At 38.1% G+C, this 13,810-nt stretch overlaps 1 pseudogene; it reads left to right on the plus strand.

The window, feature by feature from the left end:
* The first annotated feature begins 6,482 nt into the window (after positions 1–6,482).
* LOC124894969 lies at positions 6,483–10,285 on the plus strand (annotated as a pseudogene).
* The last annotated feature ends 3,525 nt before the right edge of the window (positions 10,286–13,810 follow it).

Below are 13,810 nucleotides of genomic sequence, written 5' to 3' on the forward strand. Positions count from 1 at the left end.
GAATTAGGTCGATTCGTAAGGGGTTTGAGAAAGAGAACTGTGTTGCCATGCATGCCCTACAAGAAAACCTGGATATTGCCACCGGTGCTATGGAGCAGCAATCGAATGATTTTTAGAAAGAGAAGGCCTTGTTGAAAAGTACACAGTCAAAGCTTTGGGCTCAGCTAAAAGCTTCCATGGAATGGGAAAGAGAAATAACAAGGCGCTTCACGACTTTTTAGAAGGAAGTTGAAGTTGAGAGAAGCTAGTGAATGACCGAACGACAGGCGCTTCACTATCAGATCGATGACCTTCATGAACAAGAAGGAGACCTGAAACATACTGTCCGCACTACGTAGCATTGGGTGCAAAATTGCCATGAGAGTATGACCTAAGCCAGGGGAGAAGTACTTCAGCTCAGTGAAACCTTGATTAATGTTTATGCTAAGTATCTTCACCGAGATGATGAAGATCATGGTCGTTAGGCACATGCTCTCGCTTCACATCTGCCAAAAGCACTATCCAGGATCTACTCAAGTCTGATGGAGGATTAAGTTGCAAGACATCTTTGGAAGGCATCTTGATGATAATTATTAAAGTCCTATAGTGTTTGTTTTCTTAGAGTTAGTTTCTTTATAGGTTTTTTAGTATCCCGAGTCTTTTCTAGTTTTAGATAATTTTAGTTTCCTTTCATTAAAGCTTTGTTTTAAGAACAGTAGGAAATGTATGGAAAAGTTCGCATTCGTTTCAAGTTTTTATTCTCTTTATTTATGAATTTTTTTTTACTATATCCATAAACTACGTGATGATCTGATTCATGTAAAACATAATACGTAGGCAACCCTCGGCGGGTGCGATCAAATATTTTCCCAAGTTTCAAGTAATAATTTTAAGCTATTGGTGTTAAATAATGAGTGTAAAAATTAATTCACCAAAGCTGGGATGAGACAAGAGGGCTTTCCTAAGTCCATTTCAGGAATGAAATTACTTAGGTTCATGGCATGTGAGTTTGTTATGAATATATCAATATTTTTAAAGCTCTCAATCATAACATATTTGTTTCTGTTTCATAAGAGAGTCAGTAAGGTGGTTGGTTGTGGTTAAGCTTGTCTCTCACCCGTACAACACAAGGTATAAAGGAAAAAGGAAGATGACTCGAAAAGATGGAATGTAATCTGATAACGAAGAAGGTCGAGATCAGTTAATTACACGAGAGTTTGCCTCTTTGGAGGAGAATAGGTTATTAAAGCAACAAATTGTCGAAATGTATCAGGCCTAGGCGAATGGACAAGCCCCGCCTCCCTCCATTCCTGGTCTTTCAGATGCAAATCATCCCAGTTCTACTCAAGCCCAAGCCGACGATCCACTTTATCCCCCTGGATTTGGTCCATACGCTAATGTGTCTACCGCTGCTGGCAAATACACCATGCGTCCTCCAAATCCATCATTCACGAACAACCCATTTTTTATTCCGGTCATGACAACTAATATAAATCCTTCATCAATGATACAGAAACCTACCGACGAGCTAAATCATGATCAAGTCCATTCTCCTAAATTGGCATTCAAACCCATAAATTTATATCAGCCTACTCATCAGCCTGAGTCTCAAATCTTGATTGAGAAGGCTATTATGAATGAAGAAAGAGAAGAGATAGCTAGAAAAGTGAGGATTCTGGAGCAGAGTATGAGAAACATACAAGGATTGGGAGGACACAAAAGTGTCTCTTTCAAGGACCCGTGTATGTTCCCTACTGTTCATTTGCTAATAGGGTTCAAGACCCCAAAATTCTACAAATATAGTGGTCATGGTGACCCGCTGGAATACTTAAAAAGGTATTGCAATCAACTTAGAGGAGCAGGAGGGAAAGAAGAGCTGCTTATGGTCTACTTCGGAGAAAGTCTGATGGGAATAGCCTCCGAATGGTTTATCGATCAAGACATCTCCCATTGGCACCTTTGGGACAATATGGCTCAATATTTTGTACAACAATTTCAATACAATCTCGACATTATCCCTGACCGTACTTCTCTAACTAATATGTAGAGAAAACCATCTGAAAGTTTTCGAGAGTATGCCATAAAATGGAGAGAACAGGCATCCAAAGTCAAACCACCAATAAAGGACCAAGAATTGATTGACGTCTTTCTCCAAACTCAAAAGTCCAATTACTTCCATCATTTACTAGTTGCGGTTTGTAAGCCTTTCGCCGAAGCAATAAAAATTGGGGAAATGGTGGAGAATGGCATCAAATCAGGAAAAATCGTGAGCCAAACCGCCCTCAAGGCCACTATACAAGCCATTCAGAGTGGATCAGATGGTTCAAAAATTGGAAAAAGAAGGAGGAAGGATCCATGATGGCATTGGGATCGGGCAATGCCCAAAGGGGATGGAACTACCCTTACGTTCAGGTCCAACAGAGGAAACCCAGTCCTCCTCAACATTATTATACACCTTAACCTACTGTTCTTAATGCTCAAGCGTACGCCCGACCTCCTCAGCATCCACAATAGCGGGCACCTGCACCATAAGGTTTTCATCTGTAGCAGCTAAATTTTCAAGCCCCTCGTAATCCGTATGTTCAGGCGGATTATACAAGAGAACAGAGGCCAAGGAAAAACTTTACCCAATTAGAGAATCGTATACGAGCCTGTTGCGGATATTGATCAAATTAGGATGGATTGAACCTGTTTTGCCCTTCAAAGTGGATCCGAATGTAAGTTGGTTTGATCCTAATGTAAGGTGTGAGTACCATTCAAATGTCCAATCTCACAGTACCAAAAATTGTTGGAATCTAAAGAGATCCATTGAAAAGTTAATTGAAAGCAAGGCAATCATAATACAAAAAGAGGAAGCGCCGAACTTCACCGATAATCCACTTCCCAATCAAAGTAACATACACATCGTGGGGATGATTTTTGATGATAGAGACTACAGGCCAAGAAGCCAAGCAGTGATGGAAATAGGCACCCCAAAGGAAAACCCGACTGAAGCACTAAAGTCTATGCAAAGAGAACCACTTATCGTGAAAGGAGTGTGTTCCAATATAAGACCCCGAGATTTAGAAAAGATGGTATTATTTGTTCTTGCAAAGCCCAGTGGAATAACACAAGATAGGCCAAAACTATATGTTTTGAGTGGTCCCGCGTGGTTTGACCAATAACGCAATAATATAAGAAAGATAACAGAGCCAATTATCATAAGACACATAGCATAACTCCCAGTGATAAGCTTGAAAACCATCCCATGGAACTACAATAAAACCACTGTGATGTACAAAGAAAAAGAGGTCATGGAAGAAACAAACGAAACATGGGGCTTGACTCGATCAGGAAGATGCTATGCTCCAGAAGAATTAAGGAGGCCAAAATAGCTTAAAGATAGTCAAGGGCTAATGAAAAAAACCTGTCACAGATAAATAGACTGAGGAATTTCTCAAGAAAATGAAAACCCAAGACTATTCCATTGTCGATCAATTGAGGAAAACCCCAGCTCAAATCTCATAGTTATCCCTGCTGCTACATTCTAAAGAACATTATCAGGCATTGATTAAGTTTTTGAATGAAGCATACGTCCCGAAGGAGACTACGATCTATCAAATAGAAAGGATGGTTCGTAGAATATTTGAAGCAAGTAGAATCACTTTCACTGATGAAGAGTTACCTACAGAAGGGTCTGGTCACAATAAGGCTTTGTATCTGACAATCAAATACGAAGGATATTACATAAAAGGGGTAATGATCGATGGAGGTTCAGGAGTAGATATCTGTCCCCTCTTTACTTTACAAAAATTGAAAATCGGCCCAGATAGGATCCGATCTAATAATGTTTGTTTCGGGCTTTTGATGGTGCAAAACAAAACACAATTGGTGATATTGATCTTGCTTTGGTTATTGGACCATTTGAGTTTGTGATCACCTTTCAAGTAATAGACATGGATACTTTCTACAAGCTACTTTTAGGAACACCATGGATCCATATGGCCAGAGCCATACCTTCTAATTTGCATCAAGTAGTTAAGTTTGAACACAACAATCAAGAAATCATTGTGCATGGAGACGATGACCTTCCCATACATCGAGATCCTTCTGTACCTTGTATCGAATCAAAAAGGGGTTGTGAATCTTCCATTTATCAGGCCTTCAAAATTGTGACAGCTAATCAAGTTGTGGAAGGCACGCCGATTCTGGGGCCTCTTCTCTTTTCTACTTCAATCATGGTTGTAGCATCTCGAGGGAAATTTTATTTAACATCTTAAATTAAGTAGAAATTTGGCTTATAAAGATAGCTGTGGTACAAAAGAAATGCAAGTGGAATGGAATATTTATATACTTAGTATTTATATGTAATATGAGTGCACAATTGTGGGGGCCACCCTTTTTAAACAATTTCCCTAATTTGTAGTAATCAAAAGGGTCAAATATTTTCCTTGTTCACTGGAAACTGTTTCCAGGAAACTGAAAGTAAGGTTACCCCCCTTTTTTTTCTTTCTTTTTATTATCAATTAAGAAATCAAAACCAATCCTTAAGAGAAAACATTAGGCTGCAGCTGGGGTATCGATACTTGAATTCTTCTCCTTCTCTTGGTATTCAAGAATTCACTAAAATAAAAAAGGGAGGAAAGTATTCTTACGATAATTATGAAGTAATCCTTGAGGGTTGACTTCAATAACCTAAACTTGGAGTTGAATTTTAAAAGGTAAATTCTCTACCCCTTTCTTAAATTTGACTGTAAATAAGTATCTTGGAGATGTTTAATTTGTATCTTTGCCCTACTACTTGAAGTGGGTTCATGAAAGAACAAGGGAAGAAATGGAGAATTTTGGTTAAAAAGGAGCTTTTGGGAATTTCAATCGATTGTGTAGTTTTACCCTTGAATTGTATAAGTTGAAAGAATTAGAATTTACTCCGGATTCTTGATAAGAAATTTAATTAATTTCAGCACAAGTGAAGATTATCGGAATAAGTTTCTAAATGCTCCTATGGAGTACTTACGGACATATGTGTTATCCTTGTAGCTAGTGAATTGCTCAGATAGCAGGAACTAGTGGTTGGTAAGATAAAGGCTGCACGCTCATTGGTTGAATCACTTGAGGCTCGAATTACTATCATAGTTAATAAAGCAATAAGGTATGTAAAGCTAAACCCTTCCCTCGCGCTAAGGCGCCACCCTATGTCATGTGCTCTTTTCCATTTGATGTTAGTATAATTCTCATGAAAAACGAAAGTGGAATCTCTATATTTCCTTACATATCATTCCCTCGTTCTACCATCAAGTTTATAAGTATCTATCATTCCTTCTTTATGTAAAATTTTCATGATACTTTCTTATTATCATAAGTTTCTATACTTGAAGCCTTTAAGCCACAATATATATGTGGATAACATACATTAGGAGTAAAAGTAAATAGTAATGGCATAGTTGCATCTATATATTCTATCTAGATGATTAATATCGTAACTCATATGCCATAGGCCTTTAAGGCATTATTTGATATGCAGTAACGATGGAAAGGTACGTAGGGTTGGCTTGGCATATCGCTCGACGTGCTTCTGTGCACAGGGTCGAGACTAGATCACTATAGCGAGCCCAATCATTGGGCGTACCCACTTTTGTGGCATCATTTATTTTTGAATTAAGTTGGAACGTCATGTATTGGTTTTCCCTGACTCGAGCCAACATATAGCATAAATGGCCTGCGGGCAGACCCTCATAGTGAGCCCCTGGGCGGGGCGTACCTTGATATAGACTGCGATTATAGTTACACATGTGAGATCATAACAATGAGTAGGAAGCAACATATGCTTTATACTTGCTTCAGATTGCCTTCAGAAGGCCATCTTGTGATCATCTGTACGACTTAGAGGGTAAGTGCATCACCTAGGAAAAGTATAAGTCCTTTATTATAATGAACGCTTGTGTTAAATATTATATAAAATGCTAATAAGGTTGGTGCATAAGTTATTAGTTCATATAATATATGTGTTATTTGTTGGCTCATACGTTTTTTACATTACCATTTGACTCATATGAGCTTCTATGTTTGTCCAGCTGTGCTTCTGTCTACTTTCATACCTGTACATGTTGTTTATGTACTAATGTTTCGAGCCCACTATGTTTTATTAATGCAGGCTCTGATCCTCCTGATCGCAGACGTCCACGTTAGGCTCTATTGCCGTTTTCAGCTGATATTTTGGTGAGCTCCAACTCTCTCTGGAGCCAGTCTATGCCTAGTATTTTTTATTATATGTACAGGTGTCTAGTTGGGCATGACGGGCCGGATTCCAACTAGTCACTTGTAGTATAGCGTGTTAAACTGACTAGAGGCTTCATGGACATCGTGTGGTATTGTATAGTTTTGTTAATATAACTCCCTCATGTATATATGCGACTCTTATTGAATACCTTGATCATCATTATTCCATAACCTTGTGTACGTCATAGAGTGCTTGTAGAATGTGTGTATACGGTTCTTGTTCGTCCTTAATTTGGGGCGTGACAATGGTGGCTAGCCAAATGTTACAAAATGGTTATGAACCGGGAAAAGGATTAGGGGTTTCACTGCAAGGAATTATAAGCCCTGTAGATCCATGTGGTAGCCACAACACCTTTGGCTTAGGCTTTAATTCGACTGCAGCAGATAGAAAATGGGCGAAAGAACAGAAAAAGAAGGCTTGGCACTTGACAAGTTCAGTTCCACACATTAGCCAATCTTTTACGAAAGCTCAAAAGGAAGAAAATCAAGACCCATTTGCTAACAAAGATGTGGATGAAATATGTCAAGGTCTCAAGAAAATGTTTTATGAAGTAAACATGGTTTAGATGGATGAAGGCCCTAGCCATGCAGATGTGCAGTTCGTCGAGCCAAATGTCAAGCTCACTATCTAGGAAGCCACTTCTCTCCCCACGAGGAAGGAGTCTTGGTAGTTTATTTTGTTGTTTTGATTTTCTTTCTTTTGTATTTTGGATTATTCTTAGGGTTGTAATCCACTTAGTTTAGCTGCTCTGCTTTGATGTTAGCCCTCTTATCCTTTCCAATTCAATGAAATGAAATTCAAGTTTCCTAGTAAATTCATCTTTTCTTACCTCTTTTAATTTTCATTTTTTTATCTTTATCTTATTTCAGTTATATTAATACTGGCTCTGATAACACGGCATGCACGTGAAGTTCACATTTAGATCCTAAAAAGTTGTCTAATCTCGAATCAGCAAACCAAACGGTAGATGAATATGATGAAGATGAAGCTAATAAGGAAGTCAGAAAAGGATTGAATCAATTTGAGGATAAGCCCAAACCCAATTTAAATGACACTGAGATGATAAATTTGGGAACTGGTGAGAAGGTTAGAGAAATAAAAATAAGTATTCATGTGGATCAAAATATCAGGAATGGTATTGTTCAGATTTTGTTCGAGTATAAAAATATTTTTTCTTGGTCTTATGATGATATGCAAGGGCTAAGCACTGATTTGGTAGTCCACAAACTGCCTACATACCCTGATTTTTCACCGGTCCAGCAAAAACAAAGAAAGTTTAAAACTGACATGAGTGATAAAATCAAAGAGGAAATCATGAATCAATTGAATGCAAACGTGATTAGGGTCGCTCAGTACACCACATGGTTGGCTAATGTGGTGCCCGTACCAAAGAAAGATGGTAAAATCAGAGTTTGTGTTGATTATAGGGATTTGAACAAACCAAGCCCTAAAGATAACTTTCCACTACCCAATATTCATATCCTTATTGATAATTGTGCTAAACATGAGATCCAATGTTTCATGGATTGTTATGCCGGATATCACCAGATCTTGATGGATGGAACAGATGCAGAAAAGACTGCTTTCACCACCCCGTAAGGTACTTATTACTATAGGGTCATGCCATTTGGTTTAAAGAATACGGGAGCTATGTACATGAGAGCTATGACTACTATTTTTCATGACATGATAGACAAAGAAGTAGAAGTATATGTTGATGATGTCATTATTTTGTCCAAGACACAAGTCGATCATGTATATGACTTGAGAAAATTCTTTGAAAGGTTGTGAAAGTATAATCTTAAGCTCAATCCAGCCAAGTGTGCATTTGGAGTTTCATCCGAAAAACTTTTGGGTTTCATAATTAGCCACAGAGGCATTGAATTGGATCCCTCCAAGGTAAAATCCATTCGAGAATTGCCTCCTCCAAAGAGTAAAATTGAGGTCATGAGTTTTCTTGGAAGGCTGAAATATATAAGCTGGTTCATCGCTCAGCTCAACACTACATGTGAACCAATATTTAAGTTGTTGAAAAAGGATGTTGCTATCCAATGGACAGACGAATGTCAAGAATCATTTGATAAGATTAAAGAATATTTGGCAAATCCTCCAGTATTGGTCCCACCGAAACCTGGTAGGCCTTTATTTCTATATCTGTCAGTGAGGGATAATTCTTTTGGTTGTGTTTTAGGACAACATGATATCACAGGCAAAAAGGAACAAGCAATCTATTGTTTGAGCAAGAAATTCACGAGTTATGAGGTAAAATATACTCTTTTAGAAAAGAGATGTTGTGCCCTAACTTGGATTGCTCAAAAATTGAAGCACTATCTTTCGTCCTATACAACCTACCTCATATCTCGAATGGATACTTTAAAGTATATTTTTCAGAAACCTATGCCCATAGGTAGATTGGCAAAGTGACAGATTTTACTTACAGAATTCGACATTGTGTATGTCACTCGTACTGCTATAAAAGCACAAGTATTGGCCGATCATTTGGCAGAAAACCTAGTTGACAACGATTATAAGCCTTTACGAACTTACTTTCCTGATGAAAAGATTAATTCAATTGGGGCGGTCAATGTCAAAGGAGTAGGAATTGGGGCGGTTCTTGTCTCACCGACCGGGCGTCATCATCCCGCCACAGCACGACTTCGTTTCTTTTGTACTAATAACACAGCAAAATATGAAGCTTACATCATGGGTTTAAATATAGCAATAAATCTGGATATATGCGAGCTAGAGGTGTTGGGAGATTCCGAATTGCTCATTCGACAAATTCAAGATGAATGGGAAACGAGAGATATCAAGCTCATTCCATACAAACAGTGCTTAGAGGACCTTAGCAAAAGGTTCAAGTCTATCGAGTTTAGATATATTCCCAGATCCCACAATGAGCTAGCTGATGCTCTGGCTACCCTGGCTTCCATGCTCCCATACCCAGGAAATACGTATATCGACCCATTGGAGATACAGATACAAGATTAATATGGTTATTGCAACATAATTGATGCAGAACCAGATAATGAACCCTGGTACTGTGATATCAAATGCTTCCTAAAGTCAAAAGAATATCCAATATACGCCAATGCAGATAAAAAAGGGACTATTAGGAGACTTGCTAATGGTTTCTTATTAAGTGGGGAGATTCTGTACAAACAAACTCCAAATTTGAACTTGTTGAGCTGTGTTAATATTCAGAAAGCTGAAAGAATCATGAATGAGGTACATTCGGGGGTATGTGATTCGCATATGAATGGATATGTTTTAGCGAAGAAGATTATGCGGGCAGGATATTATTGGTTGACTATGGAGCGACATTGCTTTTGCTTTAATTTTAAGTGTCATCAGTGCCAAATTCACGATGATTTGGTTCACTTGCCACCTTCAGAGCTGCATCCTATGTCTGCTCCTTGTCCATTGTTGCTTGAGGTATGGACGTAATCGGTCCAATAAAACCAAAAGCTTCTAATAGGCATCGATTCATACTGGTCGCTATTGACTATTTCACCAAATGGGTAGAAGCTGTTACTTTCAAATCAGTCACAAAGAAAACAGTAGTGGATTTTGTTCATTCGAACATCATATGTCATTTTGGTATACCGAAGTCCATTATCATGGATAATGTAACCAATCTCAATAGTCATCTAATGAAGGAGGTTTGCGAGTAATTCAAGATTGTGCATCATAATTTTACCCCTTATCGTCCCAGCGAACAAGAATATTAAAAAGATTCTTAGGAAAATGGTCCAAGGATCTCGACAGTGGCATGAGAAATTACCATTTGCTCTTTTAGGATATCTTACAACTATCTGTACATCGACTGGCGTAACTCCTTATTTACTAGTCTATGGGACTGAAGCTGTGATACCCGCAGAAGTTGAAATTCCCTCGCTTCAGATCATTGTTGAAGCCGAGATTGACGATACTGAACGGTTTAAGTCTAGACTAGAACAACTATCATTAATAGATGAAAAAAGGTTGACGGCAGTTTTCTTTGACCAATTATACCAGCAGAGGATGGTGCGAGCTTACAATAAGAAGGTAAATCCTAGAAAATTTGAGGTCGGCCAACTTGTTGTAAAACCCATCCTTCCACATCAAGAAGAGGCTAAAGGAAAGTTTTCTCCAAACTGACAAGGTCCATACATAGTTAAACATGTATTATCAAATGGAGCTTTGCAACTTGCGAATATGGATGGAAAAATGGCAGATAAGGCTATCAATGCTGGTTCGGTCAAAAGATATTATATCTGACACACTTGTGCTTAACATTCTCAAGTTGAGATGACGAAAGGCCATCATTCTACTTAACTAAATGTCGTTAATCCCTTGTCAGTCCTTCAAGCTTTATTTACCTTTCCTTTCTTTCCCTCTTTGGAGCCACAAAAAAAAAAAAGAAAAAACTTCTTGAAGGTGAAAACCCATAGAGGCACCCATAAGATGATTCAAAAAAACAAAAGAAAAAAAAGGAAAAAAAAAGATAATGCGTGTTCATTGAACTACGTTCGACCTGATTCCTAAATGGATACATAGGCAGCCCTATTTTGGGGTTCGGTCTGACAAAAAAAATTATTAAAATTAAAAATCTTGGTATTCAAAGAAACCGAGACATATATCCTACTTCCACTTTTATATGGCTCCTAAGTTGTAATTTATCCTAAAAATCCTTGGTCCTTTGTCTATTAAAGACCTTCCGATTAATTTTCGAGAATGTCAAGCCTTGTGTGCCGTTAAAAAAAAATCTTATAGGTGAAAACCCTCAGGGGCGCCATAAGACAATGATGAACGAGACAACCGAAATTAGAGAGGTCAATTGTGAAAATCCTAAAAAGATAACTTTAGTCAAACAAAGTTTATCATGACAGGAAAAAGATCAAGAAGGATGATTTGATTTGATTGAAAGGTACAGCCTAATTCAAAATTTGACAGTTTTGAAGGGTCAAATGTCTACTCCAAATTGTGTATCATGCTTCATTGAAGTTACTATACACCTCCAAATAAGCTTCCTTCCTTTACTATTAGAATACCTTCTATTTAAACATAATCCTTTTATTTCTTCTTTGGACTTTTCTTTATTTCATTTTTACACGCCTTTTTTTTATGCGTAAGTCTTACATCAAATGCAAAATAAAGAAAGACGCGCAAAATTGACCATGGCTCCCAGTGAAATTAAGCAGAGATTATTGGGCGTACACTACCTTGACAAGAATAGGGAGGCTATTAAGATAAGTATTACGAGTGAAGCATTTCAAAATGAAGAACAAAATCGTACTGAAACAAACAGAGATGCAACAGAATTTGAAAGACAAAGATTCAAGATCACCAACCAATTAGTTGAATCAACCGTATCAAGTTGAGGAAGGTATAAGACAAACCGCCGAGGGATTCAAGTCAATAAACCAACTACCAATTTTAGAACTCACAATTTTTTTTCTTTGCTTGAACAGGGGCAAAGTAGTCTTGTGAAGTTTATTGGGAAAAACAAGCATAGCAAAGTTAAGTTTTCTTAAATTTTCTCTTTTTGTTATACTCCTATAATTCTAAGTTCGTATCAATATAATTATAATAATATTAATAATAATAACAATAATAATAATAATAATAGTAAAACCCCTCATATTCAAAGCTGGGGCATTTTTTTTCTTTTCTAACAAAAAGAAAAAAAACTCCTAATCTTATTTCGTCTTCATAGGGCGCCATCCCCTAGTTGACATCTTATATCGTCTTCATAGGGCGCCATCCCTTAGTTGACATCTTATTCGTATTCATAGGGTGTCATCCCCTAATTTACATCTTATCTCGTCTTCATAGGGTGTCATCCCCTAGTTGACTTCCTATTCGTCTTCATAGGGTGTCATCCTCTAGTTGATATCTTATTTTGTCTTCATAGGGTGTTATCCCCTATTTGACATCTTATTCGTCTTCATAGGGTGCCATCCCCTAGTGGACATCTTATTTCGTCTTCATAGGGCGTCATCCCCTAGCTGACATCTTATTCATCTTCATAGGGCGCCATCCCCTAGTTGGCGTCTTATTCGTCTTCATAGGGCGTTATCCCCTAGTTGACATCTTATTCGTCTTCATAGGATGTCATCCCCTAGTGGACATCTTATTTCGTCTTCATGGGGCGCCATCCCCTAACTGACATCTTATTCATCTTCATAGGGCGTCATCCCCTAGTGGACATCTTATTTCTTCTTCATAGGGCACCATCCCTTAGTTGACATCTTATTTTATTTTCATGGGGCTCCATCCCCTAGTTGATATCTTATTCGTCCTCATATGGCGCCATCCTCTATTTGACATCTTATTCATCTTCATAGGGCGTCATCCCCTAGTTGACCTCTTGTTCGTCTTCATAGGGCGCCATCCCCTATTTGACATCTTACTTTGTCTTCATAGGGCGCCATACCCTGGTTGACATCTTATTCATCTTCATAGGACGTCATCCCCTAGTTGACATCTTATCTCGTCTTCATAGGGCGTCATCCCCTAGTTGACATCTTATTCTTTTTCATAGGGCGCCATCCCCTAGTGACATCTTATTATTCTTCATAGGGCGCCATCCCCTAGTGAACATCTTATTTCGTCTTCATAGGGCATCATCCCCTAGCTGACATCTTATTCGTCTTCATAGGGCGTCATCCCCTAGTTGAAATCTTATTGGTCTTCATAGGGCACCATCTCCTAGTTGACATCTTATTCATTTTCATAGGGCGCTATGCCCTAGTTGGCATCTTATTCGTCTTCATAAGGCGTCATCCCCTAGTGAACATCTTATTTCGTCTTCATAGGGCGCCATCCCCTAGCTGACATCTTGTTCGTCTTCATAGGACACCATCCCCTAGTTGACATCTTATTCGTCTTTATAGGGGACCATCCCCTAGTTGACATCGTAGGAAACACCATTTTCTAATTTTTTTTATTCGTCTTCATAGGGCGCCATGCCCTAGTTGACATTTTAGAAAATAAATCTTCCTATTTTTCTTCTTTATGTCTTCATAGGATATGACAATCCCTAGTTGAATTTTAAGAATCAAATATCCTAGCTCTTTTTCATGCATTCATAAGACATAACTTTCTTTGGTTGCATTATTGAGAATAGGGTTCTTATTTTATTACGTACCTAGCCTAGATTTCTATCATTTTCATTTATTTATTTATAATTTTTTCTAATAAATCACAAAAATTTCCTAATGCATAACAGGGGCAGAAAATTTTGTTCGTTCTATTTTGTTTTCTTTGATGGCTTGCGGGTTTTTCTAAAAAGCACAGGTTTGATGTGGAGAATGGAATTTCTTCTCCGGTTAGAATATAGAAGAATGATCAGTTTTGAAGATAGTTAGAGTCAGTTTTGCATCTGTAGCGGCTCAACAGCTCAGGAGTTATCTTCATGCCTTCTGATCAAGAAAACAAGCATGCAAAGTATTCTATGAACTGTCCTTTGGTAGAGTGTCAATGACTAAATCCAAGTTTCAAGTTCAAGTCTCAAATCCTAACTTCAAGATCAAAGTCCAAGATCAAGGTACCCACCAGAAGAAGGTGAGGCGATAACTGAAGATCCAA

Source organism: Capsicum annuum, unplaced genomic scaffold (genome assembly GCF_002878395.1).
Source record: "Capsicum annuum cultivar UCD-10X-F1 unplaced genomic scaffold, UCD10Xv1.1 ctg78744, whole genome shotgun sequence".
In the NCBI taxonomy this organism is placed as follows: Eukaryota; Viridiplantae; Streptophyta; class Magnoliopsida; order Solanales; family Solanaceae; genus Capsicum; species Capsicum annuum.